This window comes from Vulpes lagopus, chromosome 11, assembly GCF_018345385.1.
Source record: "Vulpes lagopus strain Blue_001 chromosome 11, ASM1834538v1, whole genome shotgun sequence".
Classification (NCBI taxonomy): domain Eukaryota; kingdom Metazoa; phylum Chordata; class Mammalia; order Carnivora; family Canidae; genus Vulpes; species Vulpes lagopus.
Window position 1 is genome coordinate 68,037,770 of NC_054834.1, and position 19,647 is coordinate 68,057,416.

General features: G+C 52.4%; 1 protein-coding gene across 3 annotated transcripts in view; it reads right to left on the reverse strand.

Moving 5' to 3' along the window:
• The window catches only part of TSPAN18 (tetraspanin 18), a 186,758-nt gene that overhangs the window by 59,176 nt on the left and 107,935 nt on the right, over positions 1 to 19,647 (reverse strand). For all 3 annotated transcript variants that reach the window (XM_041773562.1, XM_041773561.1, XM_041773563.1), the window contains exon 3: positions 1,316 to 1,453. The gene's annotated coding sequence lies outside the window, so the exon portion shown is untranslated. The remainder of the gene's footprint in view (positions 1 to 1,315; positions 1,454 to 19,647) is intronic.

Consider the following 19,647-nt stretch of genomic DNA (forward strand, 5'->3'; position numbering starts at 1 on the left):
CTTCAACTAGTGAATGGATAAATAAGCAGTGGTACAGCCGATGGAATGTTACTCAGCAATAAAAAGAAATGAACCATCAAGCCAGGAAAAGACATGGAACAAGTTTAAATGCACACCGCTAAGTGAAAGAAGCCAGTCTGAAAAGACTACCTACTGTACGATTCCAATTATATGACATTCTGGAAAAGGCAAAAGTATGGGGACAGTGAAAAAGTCACTGGTTGCCAGAGGGAGGAAGCAGGGATCAAGGGCGTCTAAGCCGGTGGATCATCTTCTCTGGCAAGGTGGAGGGCCCCCAGCATCCATTTTCCCCTTTTTCCTTCGAAATAGAGTTGCAGTTGGGCAGACAGCCACCCAGAACGATGACTGTAATTCCCAGCCTCCCTTGCAGCGAGGCGTGCTGCACGACTGCATTCTGGCCAGTGGGATGGAAGTGATGGGAGCCCCCTCTTAAAGGAAGCAGCACCCTCGCCTCTTCTGGTTTCTTCCTTCTTGCTGAGTACGATGGAGAGGCTGTCCTGGGCCATCGTGGATCATGAAGACCAGCGATGGTGCAGCCTCAAGACAGTGAAAGCCGGGACCCTAACATTTCTGTGTGGAAAAATCCTCCTAGCTCAGAATCTTACTTAGAGAAAAATCCACCTCTCTCTCATTGAAGGAGCTATTATTTGGGGTTTTGGGGTCACACACAACCAAATCCACATTCGGACTAATGCAAGAGCCTTCAAGGACTGTCCTGGGGGTTCTGCGTGAAATAGGCACAGCATCTTCACACATTTGATTCATTCAACAGATCGAGGCCGATTTCCTGTACTGGGATCTGAGAGTTCAATTAAGAATGAGGCAGATGAACCCCCACCCTCATGGACTCCACCATCTAGTGCAGGAGACAGACTGTCAGCACGAGAGTGAATGAATTATGGATTGTCACATACACAATACTATCAGCAATGGTTAATGTTTCTTGAATTCCAAGCTTACTACGTGTCCGTCCTGTCTTAAGCCCTTTTCAGATATTGCTTTATTTTATCTTCACCTCAAACCCAGAAGGTGGATGCTATTGATTCCCTGTTGATGAGGAAGCTGAGACGCAGAAAGGTTGAGGAACTGGCCCAAGGTCACACAGCTAGTAACTAGTGGTTCCAGGATTTGAACCCAGGTCTCCTGGACTTGAGAGCCTGAACCACTGGGCTCTCCTGCTAATGAAGGGTGTAAAAGAAGACGCTGTGATAAAGAATGACAGGGTACCCTGCTGGTGGCAGTGACAATAGACGTAGCGTACAACCATGTGCCAAATGAGCCTGAATTTCCTTACCCAGGTGGCCAGCGTTGGGAGGTCTGGAAAAGGATCAGGCCTGATTCTAGACGCCAAAATCAAAGGTGTCAAGTCGCTCTGATGACGGTGTCAGAAGTCCCGGCCGCTGCAACCTCGGGCTGTCCAAGAGATGCCCACCTGTCAGAGATAAAGCAGATGAGCCATAACTGCCTGGTCGGGAGAGATCTCATCAGCTCATGCTGCCCCAGGTGGCTTCTTTCTGTCGCAGATGCTCTCAGGGCCCCGAGGGGGCCATGTCACAGGGCAAAGACGGCAGGAAACTGGGGTCATGCGTCAAGAAACAGGTCCCAGCTGAACTTGCCTGGAAACAAGTCTGAGACCCAAAAATATGCATTTCTGCCTGTGTGTGTGTGTGTGTGTGTGTGTGTGTGTGTGTGTGTGTACGCCCTGAATAAAAATACATAAGCATCACACCCACCGTGTCTAGCACAGTGCCCTTTGCAGAGCGGGGAAGCTCGACAAATGTTTCACGGTTTGCTTTGATGTAAAACACAAATGTATATGTTGGAGTGAGTGGGTGGAAACTCCAGGAGAGTTGGAGTGAATTGGAGGAAAGATCCTTCCTTCTGTGAAAATGCATTCTTGGGACGCTCCATCCAGCCAGACCAACGGCTTCATCAGTCTACCGATGAGGAGACTGACATCCAGAGAGGGGCAGTGACCAGGCCAAAGTCACATAGCAAGCTGGTGGTAGAGTGAGGCCTAAACCCTGGGTCTCTTCTGACTCATGGCTGGGGGTTCTCTCCAACGACGCACCCTCCATTGTATTTGTGGGACTCGCAGCCCCTGAGGCAGCCCGGGCCCATGGCAGGGGTCTCCTGCATGCTGTCAGGTGGGTTAGAGCAGAGTATTGTTTCCCAGCTGTGTTCAAACCCAGACAAGGTGTGAGAGGCAGTGCCTGCAGTGATTAGAAGAAGCATGGTCTTTGGAAGCAGGTAGATCATGGCCCACATGCTTGGGCAATCTTCTTCTAGAAGTAGACAGTGGGTAAGTCAGGGGTCCTCTCAGAGCATCAGTCTCCTCGTCTATAAAATGGGAATAATAATAACAGCATCTCTCTTCGCGGATTGCAGGCATGAAAATGACTTTCCTACATCTCTGAAGCCCACAGCAGGGCATTCGCTCACTAAATGTTAGGGATGTGATGCAGAGGAGGATACTGGGAGCGCCTGCAGTGGGAGGTGGAGCACTGGACTGGGAGTTGCTCTGTGTCCTTGGCAAGTCTTGAGACAAAAATCTCTCAATTTCACTGGTCATTCATCACCTCTGCCCCCACCTCGCTCCCCCTTCTCTGACTCTCATGGACCAGCACGGGTTCCCAGCCCAGCATACCTCCTCTCCTGGGGGACTGGGACTGCAAACTCCCCACCTGCCCACCGGACCCCCATAGCCCAGACCACATTTCAACAGTCAGCAAAATGCAGGTGTCATCAGCACTTGGGGAGCTGGTGAGCGCTAAGGATCCCACCCCATGGCAGCAGCTCTCAGGAGAACTGGGGAGGGCTGGGCGTGGGGGAGCAGGTTCCCTGGGAAGGGTGGCATTCTCAGCTTTTTCGAGAAAGGTAAGATAAAGAAAGAAAGAAATGGTGGCAGGAAGGAGGGGCAACAGAGATTGCTTGACAGCATGCTGTGCAGCAGTACCTTCCTCCAGGGCTCCGCCCGGCCTCCACCCAGGGCCTCCACATGGGGCCTGTGGTCCCTGCTTCAGCCCCCATCGGGATGATGGCTGTGTTTCAGCCTCTCTGAGTCTCTTCGCCATACATGCTCGATGAGGAGGCTCACCTGGGGGACCCCCAGCCTCCACCTTTCATTCCCACCCCAGCCCATGCTCCTTCAAATGTGCTAAAAGAAGCAGACCACCCACTCAGTTAACAGACCCTTGGCAGGGGGGGAGTCTTTACTCCCAGGAAGAGGGCAGTCACAGTGGACCCCTCTGCCCCCCACCCCAAGATTAGCAGATGGAGTCCTGGGTTCCAGTCCCAACATCACACTAACTTGCTCTGAGCACTCAGGCACATCCTCTTGTTTCTTGGGCCTTAGTTTTTCCATCTGTGAAATGGGGTGTTGGGCCCACCGGTGGCCCCTACAATCTCTCGTGGTCAGCTCTAAAGCCCGGGCTCTAGTTAACTCACAGGCAGAGATACCAATGTAAGGCTGCTCTTCCTCTAACTTCCTGAAGACAGTGGCACTGATGACCACAGCAGGCACACTGAGGCTTCCTGGATGAGGGGACAGATGTGTGTGTGTTTGTGCGGAGATGAGAGCAGGGTGCTATGAGCAGCAGGGCAGGGTGAACAAGGGCATGGAGATACCCAAGTGGGGAACCTTGAGCCAGGGCTGCCTGTCAGGGTGGAGTGGGAGATAAGATGTAAAGGTCCTGGGGTCAGTGCTTTATGTGCATTTCCTCATTTAATCCTGTATTATCATTCCTATTTTATTAAAGAGAAACTGAGGCTCAGAGCGATTAAGTACCTTGGCAAATGCACGACCGTTACATAGCACAGATTGGATTTAAATCCATTGTTGACTTAAGAGCAGAAGCTCTTGGGCAGCCCAGGTGGCTCAGTGGTTTAGTACCTGCCTTCTGCCTGGGGCGTGATCCTGGAGACCCAGGATCGGGTCCCACGTCGGGCTCCCTGCATGGAGCCTGCTTCTCCCTCTGCCTGTGTCTCTGCCTCTCTCTCTCTCTCTCTGTGTCTTTCATGAATGGATGAATAAAATCTTTAAAAGAAATATATATTTAAGAGCAGAAGCTCTTGATTGCCATGGGACGCCACCCTCCTTCCGAATGGCTTAAGATAGAATGTGAACTAGAGAAATGTAGGATCATGCATATTGTAAATACACACAGATGAGCTCATGGTGGCACTCAAGGGTGAGCACTATTGTGGCCTGGAGAGGAAGTTCAGTGTGTGAACGTGTGGACGTTGTCAATGTGTGTGTCACTGTCAAATGAAGCTCCAGATCTGAGCCCAGGCTTAGAGATGCCAGATGGGCAGGACGTGGCCGAGGGGCCATCGGAGCCACTGGGGCTGGGGATAGGCAGTCAGAGGCCCAGGCCATCCCGCAGTAGCCCAGGAAGTCAAGCTCCCCAGGCTGTGGGCCAGCTAGGCTGGCTTGCATCACCTTCCCTGGTTTCCACATGACCAGGGGCCGAGCCCCCTGCTGCCAGGGAGAGTGGCACATCCTGTCCTAGGTCTGCATCTTCTTTGCCTGGGTATCTTCCATGGTCCCTCTGAATGCCTGCCCCAGCTAGGGAACAGGGTGTGCAGATGGAGCCCAGCGTGCGCGTGTGCATGCGTGAGTGCGCGCACACACAGACACACACACACACAAACACACACACACACACACACACACACACACACACGGGCTGCTGCCAGCAGATAGGGAAACCGGCAAGCAATCGCACCAGCCGAAGCCAAGCCAGCCCTGCATTCCAGCCCTGACCCTACCACTGGCCACGGGCCCTGTGATCGGGACATGTGGCCTGCCTCTCTGAGCCTCCGTGAAAGCCCACGACCTTCCTAAGTTCAAGTGCATACAAACTGTAAAGTGCTGGGCCCACCGATATGGTTGTGATTCTAACCGGAGTAGCCAACTAACCCAGGAAGTGGTAGAAAGTCCCCAGGGAGCCTTGACTGAGATCCCAGCCAATGCCTCTAGGTAGGTCCCCTGTTCCCCTTTCCCAGGCCTCAGTTTCCCCATGTGTAACACTGAGGATCTTGAGCTCAGATGCAGAGTGGGCTACAGCTCCTGTGGTCTTGCTTCCTTTGCCATGATTTGCCACTAACAAAGTATCTGAATTTCATTTGCCAGAAACCAGAAGGCCATCGACACAGCAGGCAGCTGAGTATATGGGGCCCAGGGCAGGTACATCGTGATGGAAGAGAAGAGGTATATGGTTGACCTAGAAGGGATGTGACACATCTGGGGAGATGAGGGAAGCCTGCAGGAAGGGAGGGAGGCAGAGCTGCCGATAGGTGATAGAACCCTGGCGGGGTCTTTCCCTAGGTTTTCGCTGCCTGGCCTGGAAGCCACAGAGAAGACACAGGAGTTCTGCTTCCTGGTGGTCATAAGCAACACAAGCATTCACACATTTGGTGAGCATTTACTGAATACCTGCTGTGTACCTGGGATTCCAGGGGAGCCGGAGGCAAGTGATGCACAGACTATGCCTTCAAAGAGGTTCACAGTTATGGGGAGGCGAAAGCAATGCCCTCATCTTGAACTATGAAGTTCAAGGTGACTAAGGAGGGCTCATCACGTAGCTATGAGCTCAGAGGAAGGAGATGTTCCTCCCAATGTGGGCCCCAGGGCAGGCTTCCTGGAAGAGGGGGCAGATTTAAATAGATGGAAAGGAGAGGAGGGTGCTGTGGGCAAAGGGCCCAGGGTGAGCAAAGGCAGGGGGACGCCCAAGAGTGGGCCGGGTATTCAGGACCATGAGCCAAGGCTGCCTGTTGGGGCAGAGTGGGGAAATGAGGCAGGAAAGCTTGAAGGCAGGGGTTGCACGGGTAAGGTCTTTGAATGCCAGGCCAAGCCTGATGAATGGGGAGCCACTGAAGGTCATAGAGCAGAGGTATCCTTCAGGTAGATGAAGAACAGGAAGGAGCCCAGGCAGGCGGGAACAGATGGTGAGAGGATGGGAGAAAGAGGGGCAGAGCTTGGTAGGAGTGGTGGGAGGGTAAAGGGAATGTGGAGGTAGGGCGGAGGGTGAAGAGGGGGAGCTCCCAAAACTCGCAGGCCAGGGAGAAGGGAGACAGGTGTGGGAGGGAAGATGCATCTAGACCTGTCGGGTTTGCACCCGGGGTCTGCCTCTGTCACCACCTGTGTGGCCCTGGGCAAGACCTCTCTGAGCCTGTTTCCTTCTCTATAAGGTGAAAAACTTAAAGCCACGTCATAGGGATGCAGGACTCAACCAGATAACGTGGGAAGTACTTTGAGCACAGTAAGTGATGGCTGGATACTTGCTTTCTAAAATGCAAGCATTTATTGCTTTTATTAATTAGTGGTGCCTTTTTCCGGTGAGGACACCCAGGCTCAAAGTCAAAGGACCAGCTGGAGCCGGCAGTGCCTATGCCTCAAATCACGGCAGAAGCAAGTTATGAACAAATAAACCTGGGCTGACACAGAGACAAGTCTTGATTTTAAAATATTACTAAAGCGGAGGGCTGTTTTATGACTTTTGCGCTGTGTGCTTATTAAACCCAAGCTATAAATGTGAACTAATAAGTAAAATGAGTTAAGTTAATGAAAAAAATCAACCTTCAGGACGAATCCATGTTACCTAATGGCAGTCCATAAACATAAACATAAAATTTTAAAATACAAGAATGAATTGCAATGCCCAGCAGCCCAAGGAATCTGCAATTTCTCTCTCTGAAAAATAAAAGCTATTGATTTTCTCTTGGGTTCTCATCGCTCACGAGTGAGTCTTTGAGAAGTCATAAAGGAAGGAATCATCTCCAATTGTTTACTCACTGAGGATCACATGTATTGAATTTAAATCGTCTCCGATTCCTAATTAGTACAAACCAAATTAGAATCCGAATACAGAAGAACTGGAAAGGCCCTTGGAGGCCTCTGAGCTCAGTTTTCTTTGTTTTACTGACCTGGAACCCAAGGCACAGAGAGGGAAAGTGACTTGCCCAAGATCACACAGCAAGTGGGGTAGGAGCCAAGCTAGAATCAGAGCTCCTGGTACCCAAGGGCGGCATCCTGCTCTGGTCCCTGCAGCCTCTGGGATCAGCTCGTTGGATCCAGGCCTTCTGGGTGTGCTGGGTGTTAGGGTGGCCTCAGCCCAGGTGGCTCCTACCATAAGAACTTTCTCCCGGCTGCTGGAGAAAAGTAGCCTGCCCAAGAAAGGACCCTGAAAGCCAGCCCAGTGAGGAGAGCCAAGTCAGTAGGACACTACAGTCACCTACAGAACCCTGGAGCCCCTGTGTCAACCCGGCTTCGGCTGGGAGGAGGACACACACCGGTAGCCTTGGGTTCTGTCCTGAGGGGGACCGTGGAGTGACACAGCTCCCCAGGCCCACGGTAGCTCCTCCCCATGTCACCAAGGGGAGGTGAGGACACAAAGTCTTCACTGTACAGTGGGGAAGCAAGGGGGCTCTTAACTCAGCCTGGCTCGCTGCCTCCTCCCTCCTTCCCCCTCTCCCCCGCCCTCACACACACACACACACACACACACACACACACACACACGTGAATGAGCACAACAGGAACTAGGGAGCTTTGCCTGTGCCACAGGCACGTGTGTATGTGTGCATGTGCGTACGTGTGTGTGCATGTGTGTGCTAAGCTTCAGCTCGCACGCAATTATGAAGCAGATGTTTAATTACTACCTGAGTGTTATTAATCAACACGATTAATACACAACCCATACCACATAATTACTTTGCAATTACACCGAAACGAAATATTTTATTGCTGAGGGTTTGCTAATTACCCGGCCTTGCCAAAGGACAGGTATAATGGGCAGCAATTTCGCTTCCTTCCCTCCCTCCCTCCTCCGCCTCCCGTCTCCCCCATTAATCTCCAGGGCAATGTCCCCACCACAGAGAACGGGGGAGCAGAGGCGGGCTGCGGGGATGCAGCCCCTTCCCCAGGGTTCATGGGAATCCTAAATCATCCTTGTCCTCTCCTCTCAGCCCCCCTCCCCGTGGCTTGCACTGGGTGATATGCTATATGTTGGCAAATTGAACTCCAATAAAAAAAAAAGAAAGAAAATGTATGTCTTTTCTAGAACTGAAGACAGCCTCCTGCAGGCCTGCGGTTGGGGCAGGGGTGACCTGGGGAGGCTCTGCAGGTAGCGCCTGGGCCGGAATCCTAGCCCGACCAGTGACGGGCCGTGTGATCCCAGTCACATGAACGGTGCCTCAGTTTCCCCACGTGTAACATGGAGACAATAACAGTAATTGCCTCTGGGTTTCTTTTGCGCATTGAATGTGATACGAGGCAGACAGCACTTAGCACAGCGCCCTGCACAGAGGAAGGCTTCGCTAATACCTACTATTGTTCTCATTTGCCCAGAAATGGCTCCTCCACAAATCCTCCCAATCACCAGTCTCCCAAAGGTTCAGGTGTGTCGATTCCCCCTCCGTCCCTCCCCCACCCCAACAGCTCAGTCCCATGTACTTAGAAACATCTCCTCGCCTTGTCCCCTTCCCACTACGTGCCACCTCCAGGGGTCTCACCTCCCCCATCCACCCCTGTGTGCCCTCTTCTGGCCCACAGCCATAGCCTTTACACGGTGCCCCTGCTGCCCTCACCCCACCCTACCCTCCACTGGGAAGGGAGACAGAGTTTCAGGAGTCGAGTTTGGACCAGGCCACTCTCCCCCGCAACAGCTTCCCGTAGCTACCCCTTGCTTATGCAGTGGTCCACCTCCCCCTCTGGGGTTTTCAGCCCCAGAAGATCACTCATGCCCCAAGCTCCCCTTCATTTCTTAGGGCATTTGCATAGCCCCAGCAATTAAGCTTTTGATGAAGAATGAATAAATGTCTAGCTAGATTTTAGAGGCATCCATGTCCACCAAGCTGGAATGTCCCAGAGCATTTTATAAGCCTGCGTGTCTCCCCAGACTTGGGGTTTCTCCTTCACTGTTCACGTCCACACCATCCTGGTTTCCTCCTACTTGCCCTGATAAACGTCCTCCCTAAACCCAGCTACATTTAAGAATGATCGATCTTTTAGGGCACCATAAACGTCCCGCCAAGCAAAGAGACTGCATAAGGACACTCAGATGCAGGGCTACTATATGGTCCATTTGAGAGATGAGCGTAAGGGCCATTGTGATAGCCCCCAGCACGGATGGTGGTGCTGGAGAAGGAACCAAGGGAGGAGTGAGCATGTGTGCATGCGGGCATGGTGTGTACATGCTACTTCTGAGCACGCATTGACTTTCAGTTACCAAAATATTAAGTAGTGTGGGCCATTCAATCACTCAATAAATGTAGGATGTTGGGCTCTGGAGTCAGACCACTGGTGACACAGTCCTGTTCCTACCCAGACGAAGCCGTGTGACTTCGAGCTAATGCCTTGACTTTTCTGAGACCTCAGTTCTTTGTCATCACATGGGACTATCGTAGCTCCTACTAATAGAGTTGCTGTGAGGATGTCATGCACACTTGTCAGTTCCTGGCACATGGAAAGAGCCAGACCAATGTTAGCTATTTTGTTACTATTATCAATAAAAATAACAAGCCCTGGGAATATAGAAACTCCAGGCCTAAAGCAGAATATGGTGAAGAGAACCAGATCAGCAGGTGGAGAAGACCCTGCAGGAACATTCCAATGCAAGGCGATGAGTGAGAGTTTTGTCATTCATTCATTTGCTCATTCCCTTGGCCGACACTCCCTGAGTGCCTCCTGTGCAAGTCACTGTCAGGCACCAGGGAGGGCAGGGGGACTCTGGCGCTGTCACTGCAGTGAGGCCCAGCACGGCTCACGAACAGCTGGCAGAGGGCAGAGAAAGTCCTAAACCACTCCCTGCTGTCTCCCCAAAGCCTCAACTGCCTGGCACGCCTGGAGGCTAGATGAACAGACTAGGGGGGTGGGGAGGCAGCTCCTGGGGCGGTAGCCTAGTTCCACGAGCAGGAGGAGAAGAGAGAGGAGGTGTGCTGGGGGGTCTGGGATAGAAGCCTGGGCCAATGTGGGGCCAACCAAAACTCCTGGAGGGGGCCATGGGGACCATCCAAGTCCTGGGTTTTCCTCCATTGTCTGCAGTTCAAGCCTTGGTCTTGGGGGTCTGAAACCCCCTCCCGGGAAGCAGATGCAAAGATTTCTAGGGAGCTTGGGATCATCCACTTCTCTTGCCTGGGACTTGCATAAAGCTCCCTGCTCAGCCACAAGGCAAAGCCACAGGTCAGCTGCTCTGGCCACCGACCTTTGAGTGGCAGCGGATGCAGGACGAGCCCAGACAGAAAACAGGAAGCGGGCCCACTCCAGGTAGGTGCACGGAGGGACACGCAGGGCCAGGATGCAGGAGGTGACCCGGGTGCGGCCACTCCTCGGCTGCCAGGCACTCGGGCTGCATGTGATGAAGGCAACGGGGAAGAGGAGCTTCCTTCCATTCCTCATGAGAGTCCCATGCCCTCTCCCTCTGCCACGATCTGGCTCTTCACTCACACCCGGGCACGTGCTCGTGCACTCTGGCACCTTGCCTCCCCCATCGGTGGCTGTGGCTGAATTTGAACATCACACACTATGAGACCTCAACACCTTACTTGAGCCTGTCTGGGCCTCAGTTTCGTGGTCTATAAAGTGGGGACAATGGCACTTCTCATTCCCAGAGGGAAATGAGAAGACACAAGGATATCGCCCCGTGTGACATCTGGGGCCGAACATGCCTCCATAAGTGGCAGCTATTATTAGTATTTCAGTTATAGCTCCAAGCACATCCTGGGAAAACCCCAACCAGGAGGCTTCCTTGGCCCTCTGTGCCATCCTCCCGTCAGCAGGGACCCTGGGAAGCGGCTGACCTTCATCCTGGTCCCCACTGGGGTGGTGTGAGGCTCTCCCAGGCCCTTGGCAGCCCCAACCCTGATGGGAGATTTTTCCAGACACCCCGCAGCCACACACAGACATGGCTTGGGGGTTGACATTAGTTTTCTGGACAGTGGTCATTCCTCGGAGCCATGGGGAACGCAGCCTGGTGTTATTAGAGATTCTAACCGCCCCTGAAATGTGTTGTTTCTTACCAGCAGAATGTATTCCTATATCACTTGTGAAACAACAGCAGGAGTAAATCATTCATCCGGAGACAAACACCTCTGGGGAAATCCAGGCCGTGGCCGACCCCAACGCTGAAAGCTTTGGCTGTGTTTCTCATTCCTGGAGGAACCGAGCTGGGAACACTGGCCTCCTCTCTCCTCCCGGGGGAGGGGGGTTATCAGGGATCAGATACTCGACCACGGGGCCTGTACGAGGGCAGATGCTCATCTGAGCCAGGCCAGGCAGGAGAGACCCACCCTGGAAAGGTCTCTAAGCAGGCCAGGCAGTGAGGGTAGGAAGCCAGCTCCTCCCACCTAACTTGGGGGGGGGGGCGGTGAGGGTAGGGGGGGGGTGCTGAGGCCTACTGTGAGCCAGCCCAATGCAGCTGCTGTCCACGTGGCATCTCATGTGTGTTTTCTGCCCAATTCTGAAGGAAGGGATTACGGGGCATCTCGCTGCTGTACCCCAACCCCTTTCCTGGATGGTGCATCCCTCTCTCGACATGTGGTGCTGCCTCGCTGGCTGCAAAAGGCTCCACCCTACCTGCTTTGGGGGGACCACTGGCTCCTGACTGTTTGCAGCCACTTCACCTAGAGATGTTTGAGAGGCTACATCCCCATCCCCATGCCAGGCCTGGCCCGGAGCCCAAGTGCTGGGTACAAACTCCACGATGCCATTCACTCTCCAGGGTCCCTCTTGGAATCCGGTTGAAGCTAGATTGCACTTGAACCCCACACCTGCTGAGCTTCTTCCTCAGCCTGGCCCTGCTCCCTCGCCATGTGCGGGTCTCTCCCGAGAAGCCTCCCTCGGTGATTCACTTGCTCAACCACGGCCACTCAGGTTCTGCTTCTAGGGAGCCACCCCTAGACAGGGGGAGCTGTCTCCTTAAGGAGACAGACATGGCTCCTGCCCTCATGACACTCAATGCCCAGCGGGAAGGACACTGGGCCACCATGACACGGTCCCTTTGACCATGACTGTTGCTCCCTGACCCCCACTGCCACCAACATTAAAAGTTTACACCATGCTGTGTGCACCCACTTTCCCTCCTGATCTCATTGAATATCAGCCACAGCCCAGTCAAGAGGGTTTGTTACTATAGATGAGGAAACAGGCTCAGAACGATTAGAATTTGTCCAAGGTCACTCGCAGCTCATGCATGGCTGCACTTGGATTGGAACTCAGTCCTGCCTGACCACTGGGCCCCAGCACTTGCCTCCCACCAACAAAGAGCATCTGAATGCCAGGTGGGGTGGGAAATCCCAGTGGTTAGGGCCACCCCTGGGCAGAGCTCGCCCGTCTCCCTCTGCTACCTCGTGTGACTCCTGGGCCGTGGGGCTCAGGGGACTGCAGACTGGGGTCTCTCCCTCCCTCTCAAATGGTTTTCCTTGACGCTGGCTCATCCCGCACCCGCTACCCCCAAGTTCTGTTATGTCTCAGACTTTGTAGCTCAGCCAGGCGGGTAACAGGCAGGGAATGAGAATGTTTACCTGTTAATTTGGTTCCTGAGCCCCTGCTGTTTGCCAAGCCTGAGCAGCCCCACAGAGGGCTGGGAAAGGAGGAGGGGAGAGAAGGATACACAGCAAATGGGGCACACCGCATAGGCAGTCACTGGGGGCTTCCCGAGGGGGGTGGGGGTCCAGGGGAGCCAGGAAGGGCAACTGGTCCCCTGGGCACCAACCACCCGCTCACTCCCATTCTTGGTGGGGAAAGGGCTGAACATCTCAAAGAGCCCAAAGCTCAGGGGAAGAATTGTACCTTGCCAGGCGGAGGTGACCCCTGCCCCCTCAGCCTCCCTTCCTACAGCCATCGGCCTTCCTTAACACGGCCTCTCCCTCATGCATCTTGAGCTTTCAGGACCCTGGGCATCGTGCGTCATTCAATGCTCAAATCCTTTCCCATACACCCTGTGTGAGGTAGTGTCACTATCATGCCCATTTCACAGATGTAGAAACTGAGTTTCCAAGAGGCGATATATCCTCAACAAGTTCAATGGGGCATTACCACATGACCCCGTGATCCCATTCCTAGATATATACCCCAAAAGGACGAGGGCAGGGGCTGACCAGACCTGTCACGCATGTTCACAGCAGCCAGAAGGTGGGAAAAGCCCAACTGTCCATCAACAGATGAATGGATAAACAGGTCAGTGTGATACATCCATATGGTGGGATAGTATTAGGCCAGAAAAAAGGAATGAAGTCAAGTATGGGTATGTATTATTATAACATGCGATGGCCCTTCAGAACAGGACGCTGAGTGAAAGAAGCCAGACACAAAAGGGCAAACCCTGTATGATTCCATCTGTATGATGTGTCTAGAATAGGGAAACCAGTATGGATGGAAAGCAAATGAATGGTGGCCAAGGAGGAGGGGCCTTGATGTGGACAGTGTTGCCTTTTGGAGTGATGAAAATGTTCTGGAACGAGACAGAAAGTGTGGTTGCACAACACTGCGAACAGACTAAGTACGACTGAAGTGTTCACTTCGGATAACCCCATGTGATGTGAGGTTTGCCTCAAGGAAAAACTGAGAAAGGAAGAGTGAGGGAAGAGGAGACGTCAGTCCCCAAAGGTCACGAGCTGGGAAGCAGGATTCCAGCCTCACACTTGGGTCGCTGTGGCTGTGGGGCCTGTGTCCTTGGCCGTCATCGTCCGTCCGTGGCCTGCCTTGAGCTTTCCTGCCCCTGGGCCTTTGCTTCTGCTGTGGCCTCCGCCAGGCAGGCCCTCCCTCCCCAGTTTGGCTGTCAATATCCTACCCATTTTTATCGACGGCCTGGATCAAAAGCCATTCCTGTACCCGCAGCCCTTCCCAACCTCGTTCCCAACCTCCTCAGGGTCCTTTCCACCTCAAAACCCCATGGCCCCGTGCCCGTCCATGGCCAGCTCCCCCGTCAGCCTCCTGCTGGACCTGGCACTGCCCAGGCCTCTCCTTCGCACTGCCCCCAATGCCCCACCGGCCTCAGAGAATAACCACACTCACAGGGTCCTCACCAGGGTTAAACAATATTAATGCTTGCCGAGTTCTGAGCTCTGTGCTTGGCATGCAGTAAGCACTCAATAAATGGGGGTTGTTAATGGACTGGCTTCACTCCTGAGGGGCTGGGACCTGCTGATTCATCTCTGCTTTGCTGGCACAGACCCTGCTCCCATAGGGGACGTCCCCGAGTGACAGTGGGATGGAAGGGGAGAGCAGACAAATGCCCCGGAAGAGTAGGCACTTTCCCACCTGCTTTCCCACTGGGCAGGCAGCCTGTGTTGGTTCACAGTTTAGGTTCGGTGTGACTCCATTTCCCCTAGGCTGGACGGGCCGCAGCACACACACACCCAGAGCCGGCTGCTTCTGTGAAGTGTCTGAGGCTCCTGGACCTGCCGAGCCTGGACTGTGCTGTGGTGTTTTGCTCCACAAGGCATTTCTACCACGAGGTTCTGTGGCTCCAGAAAAATCAAAAGTTCCAGCCTCTTGGAAGACGGGTCCCTTGCCACCCGCTCCCCCTACCCCATCAAATCACAGATCTAGCGCAAATCCCAGCTGGCATGGACACTGACGTTCATTAGACAGACCCATCATCGGACACCTGAGATGTCTGTGGGGCATGGGGGCCGAGGTGTGAACTGGGGACCCGTCAGCTTTGAGCTGGCATGCTGGAGTCGCATGGAGCGGGGAAGGATTTGGATTCTGACACTTCCTGGCTTTGCCCGACAGGAAATGCTGGACAGGTCAGGTAATCCCTCTGAACCTCAGTTTCCTCATCAGTAAAATAGAGATAGTAGGAGGACCTACACCTCGCAGGGCCATCATGTGCAAAACGCTCAGTGCAGTGCTGGCTCCACCAACGCAGGAATGATTATGAGTGTTATTATTCCCATTTTATTTTATTTTTTTAAAAGATTTTATTTATTTATTCATGAGAGACAGAGAGAGAGATAGAGAGAGAGAGGCAGTGGGAAGCAGGCTCCATGCAGGGACCCCGACGTGGGACTCGATCCCAGGTCTCCAGGATCACACCCTGGGCTGAAGGTGGTACTAAACCGCTGAGCCACCAGGGCTGCCCTTATTCCCATTTTATTGATGCAATGACTGATGCCCAGGAAGGTCAGAAGGAGTTCTGGGAGAGTCACAGAATCCCCAAGCTGATGCTTTATTCCTCTTAGCAAGCCCGTGTTTCACTCGCTCATTCATTCATTCATTCATTCATTCATGATTTTATCTATTTATTTGACAGAGCACAAGCAGGTGGAACGGCAGGGAGAGGGAGAAGCAGGCTCCCTGCTGAGCAAGGAGCCCAACACAGGGCTCAATCCCAGGACCCCAGGATCATGACCTGAGCCAAAGGCAGATGCCCAACCGACTGAGCCACCCAGGTACCTGAGGTGGTGTTTCAGATGAGACCCACTCAGGACGGCCACTGCTGCCTTGGCAAACTGCCCCTGGGTTTGGCACTGGTGACAGCTCAGCCTGCAGGGTAGAAATGCCACCGGCTGTGCTTACTCACTTCTGTGTGAACTGTGTGCCACGGCAGGGGTCAAGGGAGACAGCATGGTGGGCAGGAAGAACACAGGGTTGAGAAGCAAAAGACCGGGGTTCAGGCAGGGGCTCACCCTTTCCTGGCCAGGTGACCTTGGGAAAGTCACAGATCCAGGCTTCTGTCCATGCAGTCCTTTTGGTCTGAAATGCCATATCCTGCCTGCCGAACTCCTACTCATCCCTCAAGACCCAGTTCACATGTTGCCTCCAATGCAAAGCCTCCAGCTCTCCCAGGCCACGATTGTGCCATGCTCCTACTGCATTTTCTTCATCTCTGCAAGCTCTCCAGGGGCAGGGACTGTGTCTGGTTAGTTCTCTGCAATATTCACTGAGCATGGTGCCCAGCATGTAGTAAACACTCACCTGACCATGAACGAGTCTCTGTTCCGGCACCCTGCCCTGAACACTGGCCTGAGACATGTGCCTTACTCACTAGACTTTGAATGTCCAAGCACACGATTCATTCAACAGCATCCGCCTGCCCAGTTCTGAGTCAGTCTTCAGCAAAATTCAACTGAACATGATTCATAACTATCGTCCTGCTTATTACCTCGCTGGCTTCAACTAAGAAATATGTAGTAAGACAACCATCATGGAAGCGGTTTATCAACTAAGAGAATTATATGCATGTAAGGTACTAGCATTAGGAATAATTCCAAATACCAGATAGTGTTGCTTTGCAGTATGCTTCGGAAGCTCCTCCGAATGGGCAACGGAATCTTCGAGTCGAAGATGCTAAGAAGATCACTTCAAACAAAACAAGGTGGCCAAGTTAGGATGTCCCCACATAGGGGAAAGCAAGAAGACGTGGACCTCCCAGATCTTGCCTTTCGGCTTGGCTGGAGATGGAGGGAAGAAGGAAACCTCCTTTCTCGCTGACACCCAGAGCAGAAAGAGAGAGAGGGCTTTGGGATCGGAGGAATCCAGCCCAGCCATTTGCCAACCCTGAGATCTTGGGCCAGCTCCTTAAGCCTCTTACCGTCAGGCGTGGGGGCATGGAGAGGTGGAGGGTGAGGATGTGCATCTCACTAAGTGGTGAGGAGCTTCAGGGAAGGTGAGGTAGTCAGATGTGTGGAGCACCAGGCTGCCCATGAGGAAGGTCTCCATAAACACTCATTCTCTTCCCTCTTAAACTATCCTTGGGCACCATTCAGGGAGTGCAAAAGGGGCGCATGGGTGGCTCAGTTGCTGAAACATCTGACTCTTGGTTTGGCTCATGTCACGATCTCGGCAGGTAGTCTGCTTCCTCTTTCCCTCTGTCCCTCCCCCTGCTCTCTCTCTCTTATAAATAAAATAAATCTTAAAAAAAATAAAAAGAGAGAGAGAGAGAGGAGCCTGGGTGGCTCAGTGGTTGAGCATCTGCCTTTGGCTTAGGGCGTGATCCTGGAGTCCGGGATTGAGTCCCACATCAGGCTCCCTGCATGGAGCCTGCTTCTCCCTCTGCCTGTGTCTCTGCCTCTCTCTGTGTCCCTCATGAATAAATAAAATCTTTTTTTAAAATTTAAAAAAAAAAAGAGAGTGAAAAAGCAAACCGTAGACTGGGAGAAGTATTTGCAATACAAATGCATGACAAAAGACTTGTATCCAGAATATATAAATAACTTGGACAAATCCATAAGAAAACAATAAAACAACCTGGTTTAAAATTGGGCAGGGGAGAGGTCACCTCCGGACAGAACTGAAGGTACCTGAGTAGTCAACAAGCACATGAAAAGGTACCTGCATAATTACTCACCAGGGACATGCAAATAAAAACCACACTAAATTGTCACTACAGAGCCACCAGTTGACTAAAACCAAACAGATGGATGATACCAAGTGTGTTGGGGGGGAGGTGGAACAATTAGAACTTTCCCACACTGCTGGCAGGACTGTCGGATGGCACAACCATTCTATCTGGCAGCATGTATAAAAGCTCGCTGTGGGGACACCTGGGTGGCTCAGTGGTTGACAGTCTGTCTTCAGCCCAGGGTGTGATCCTGGGGTCCTGGGATCGAGTTCCACATGGGGCTCCCCACAGGGAGCCTGCTTCTCCCTCTGCCTGTGTCTCTGCCTCTCTCTCTCTCTCTCTGTGTCTATCATGAATAAATAAATAAATAAATAAATCTTAAAAAAAAGATTTTATTTATTCACAGGAGACACACAGAGAGAGAGAGAGGCAGAGACACAGGCAGAGGGAGAAGCAGGCTCCATGCCGCGAACCCAACGTGGGACTCGATCCCAGGACTTCAGGATCGTATCCTGGGCCAAAGGCAGGCGCCAAACCGCTGAGCCACCCAGGGATCCCCAATAAATAAAATCTTAAAAAAAAAGCTCACTGTGTGCCCGCCCTGTGACCACTCTGCATGTCCACTGTGTCACATACCCAAAGCAATGCCTGCAAGTGCCCACAAGAAGACATGGACTTGAATGTGTGTCCCAGCCTTATTTATAAGCATCCAGAGTGGGACACAACTCAACGCCTATCCACAGAAGAATGGATAAATAATCTAGATGGTGGTCACTCAGTGTATTAGGGAGACCACTAGGCTGTCCACTGGGATGTATGCACTTTACTGTCTATATATTATACAGTATAGCTACACTTAACATCAAAATGGGATTTTTTTAAACAAAATTACTAGAATAGATGTCAAACTGGATTGAACTCTCTCAAAGCCCTACCAGCCCAATCATCTCATGATTCTCAGAGCCTGGAGAATGATTCTCAGGTTGGAACTCGGAAAGCCTGTGCTCATTCTGTTCTTTCTCTTCCCATCACGGTCATCTGGCTTGCCTGGAGGGGCCCCTTCTCTTGCTCCCTCTCCCTCTCTGACTTTGTATGACTCGGTCAGCCACTCCTGGTCTCATCACCCCATCTGCAAAAAAAAAAAGGGGGGGGGACTTGCTTCCTGGACTCCCCTCCAAGTAGAGAACTGTGGTCATGCATGGAAAATGCTCTGTGCATCACAGAGCAAAAATGCTAAATGCATTCCCAGAATTGCTAGCAGATGTATCTTTGCAAATTAGGCAGAATTGTAGTTATGATGGTGAGGGTGCGGTTTTAAAAAAAAATCAAGCTTGGCCCTCATGTGTTTCTGCGGCATAAAGGGATCTAAGACAATGGCCACGGAGCAGAAGCCATCATAGGAAAGGGACAGCTCTGGGTTTGGCCTGGGAGGGCACGGATGCTGGCACGGTCCCTCAGGCTGTCAGGTCAGAGCCGGACAGGGCTCATCCTTGAAGGAGACAGAGGTGGTGCCAAGCCTGGGGCTTCCATCAGCCCCTCAAAGGAAGGAGCATTGCACCTGAAGTCTAAGATCCTGGGTTCAAGGCTGCTTTGGCCCTGGTGTGCTGCTTCCTGGCCACCTGCTTCCCACCTGTGGGGCCCCCATTCCCCACTTCACAATAAAGGGGAGGGCTGGATCATAGTTAGAGATCCTTCCAATTATACCAAACAGGCAGGAGTTTGTGAACTTACAAATTGCTCACTTTTTTTTTTTTCAAGATTTTATATATTTATTTGAGAGAGAGAGAGAGAGAGAGAGAGAGAATAAGCTGTGGGGAGGGGCAGAGGGAGAGAGAAGCAGATTCCCCTGCCGAACAGGAAGCCCAACCTGGGGCTCCATCCTAGGACTCAGATCATGACCTGAGCCAGAGACAGATGCTTAACCGACAGAGCCACCCAGGCGCCCCACAAATTGCTTATTTCTTAACATCAAAATCACATCATGTCTCTCCCTGCTTAAAACCTTACGTATGGCTTCATATTAGAGTTAGGACAAAATCCAAACCCACGAACAAGTCCTCCTCTTTCCATCCTTGGACCCTTGAACCCACTCCTGCCCCAGGGCCTTTGCCCATATAGCCCTCTCAACCGGGAACCCTACTCTCCCCAGCTCTGCACACCCAGCCTTTGCCTGCTTTACAGGACCTGCTCAGGGGTTCCTTCTTGGGTGCTTTCCTTGACCAGATAAAGCAGCCCCTTGTTGTTTCTTTTCCCACCTTTCTATTTACACAGCATGTAGTCATTTGATGAATCCGTGGCTGCCTTATAAGTTCTATGCAGGCAGCCACTGTGTCTGTCA